Consider the following 2,702-nt stretch of genomic DNA (forward strand, 5'->3'; position numbering starts at 1 on the left):
TCGTCGTTGGCCTGCTGCTTCCGACGCCGATAGCCTGCATCGCCCCATTTTGTTTTAATAGATCATCTTATCTTTATTTTTATTTTGGCTAAGCAAAGAACATTTTCATTGAGTATATATTTATTTTATCTATTAAGATATAAATAAATTTGTTTATGTTAAGAGCCTAAGGATATTTGGTAAAAATAATAATATACAAGAATTTATTGCTGAAAAATCTTGTTTTTGGCAAGTAGACACTAGGCATTAAGTATCCCTTCATACTCTAGAGACTAAGAGACTACAGGTAAGTTAATTTATTTGATTATGTTCTATTTTGTTTTGCCTAATTTAACACATATGATGGGTTTATGAATTAGGACTTTAGGGTTTAACTACTACATTTGGCTTTTTGTTAATTGTTATTTGACTACTGCATTTAGTTAGGAATTGCCTTAATTGAGATTTGTTAATTGTGATTGAATATTTGAATTGCTTTGATTGGGATTTTGTTAATTGTGATTTGTTAATTGTGATATACAGGTATATTAAAATGCACAACCAGAATATCTTCCAATACTTCATTAAGAAAACTGATGATCAATCATCAAGCAACCCAAATAGTCCCCGCAATGCTCCTTCTTCAAGTTCTATATCACTATCCAAAATTAAAAGATTTAAGCCTTCAGATGAATGTACTATTGAGCCACTTGAAAGTAAAACCTTATATTATGAACGTAATTCTAGAAAACAAATCCCAATATCACAATATCTACTAGACAAACAAGATGAGATTCGAAGAACATATATCGATATAGGACCGTGTCAACCTATTTATGAGTACCCTCATGTAAAATTTAGGGCTCAAAATCGTCGATTTCAATCCACTTGGTTCACACAACATCTATGACTTGAGTTTTCTGTGGAGAAAGAAATTGCATTTTGTTTTCCCTGTTATTTATTTGAAAGTAATACATCACAACCTGAAACATTCACTATCAAGGGGTTCAAAAATTGGAAGAGAGTTAATTGTAAAGATTGTCGTAAAGATTGTCTGTTGAAAAAACATGAAGGAGATGGTAATTCACTACATTACATTGCTATGAAAAAATAGGAAAACTTGAGAAATCCAAATCAATATATTGAGAGAAGGATACACAAACAGACTGAAAAAGAAAAGAAACAGAATCGTTTTCTTTTAAAGACCTCCATAGAGAATGTGAAGTGGTTAGCATTGCAAGGTCGTGCATTTAGAGGTCATGATGAGTCTCCCGAGTCTACTAACCATGGGAATTATATTAAATTAATCAAATTGCACGGAAGAGCAAACAAAGAAATTGATGATGTTGTTCTAGAAAATGCAACTAAAAATGCTAAGTACACATCACCACGTATTCAGAAAGAGATATTAAAAATTATTGTTGATTGTGTGCGACATAAAATTCGTGAAGAAATTGGAGATGCTAAATTTTGTATTCTTGTTGATGAAGCAGTTGATGAATCACATAAAGAACAAATGGTTATTATTTTGAAATATGTTGATGGTGATGGATTTGTTAGAGAACGATTTTTTGAAGTTGTGAGTGTTAAAGATACAAATGCTTTGACTTTGAAAAAAAGATATGTATTGTATTAAACCAATACAATCTGTTGGTTACAAATTTACGAGGTCAAGGGTATGATGGTGCTAGCAACATGCGGGGGGAATGGAATGGACTACAAGAATTATTTCTTAGAGAATGCCCATCTGCTTATTACATTTATTGTTTTGCTCATCGTCTATAGTTAGCTTTAGTTGTAGTAGCTAAGGATGTACATGATGTGTGACTATTTTTTCAATCATTAAATTCTATCGTCAACTTTGTCGGTGCTTCTACTAAGCGTCATTCTCAATTAAAGTCAATTCGAGAGGATGAAATTGTAGATTTGATAGCAGCATAAGAAGTTCCAACTGGTACTGGGGCTAATCAGGTTTGTACTTTGCAACGAGTTGGAGCTACTCGTTAGAGTACACATTTTGCCCCTGTTAAAAGATTGATTGAGATGTTTGGTTCTACTTGCACGCTTCTTGCAAATCTTATTAATGAGGGGTCGAACAATAAAATACGTAGGGAGGCTAAGGGTGCTTTGAAAGTTATGAAAATATTTGAGTTTGTATTTATCTTGTTGTTGATGCATGAAGTGTTGGAAAAATATGATATTTTGTGTCAAGCATTGCAAATGAAAGATCAAGACATTTTGAATGCAATGAATTTTGTCTCAACTACAAAGCTGCTTCTTCAAGAGATGAGTGATGATTGGTGGAAAAGTTTTATTTGGTGTGTGGTGCAATTTTGTAAAAGTAATGATATTGATGTGCTAGAGTTAGCTTATTGTTATATGGACGTTCTTGTCAACAGAAAAATAATATTACAGTGGAAGACTACTATCATTTTCAAATATTCAATGTTGTAATAGATTTTCAGTTGATGGAGTTGAATAATAGATTTACCTTGAAAACAATAGAACTTCTTAAGTTATACGAGACTTTAAGTCCTACAAATGGTTTCAAATCATTCTCTATAGATGCTATTTGTGGTTTAGCTGAGCAATTTTATCCTTTGGATTTTAATAATAAAGAGATAAGTGATTTGAGAAAATAGTTGGATGTAATTCAGCATTCGCAGTTTCAGAATCTTAATTCTTTTTCTCAATTATGTCAGATGTTGGTTGAAACGAATGGG

The sequence above is a fragment of the Diospyros lotus genome, chromosome 3, assembly GCF_014633365.1.
Source record: "Diospyros lotus cultivar Yz01 chromosome 3, ASM1463336v1, whole genome shotgun sequence".
NCBI classification, from domain to species: Eukaryota; Viridiplantae; Streptophyta; class Magnoliopsida; order Ericales; family Ebenaceae; genus Diospyros; species Diospyros lotus.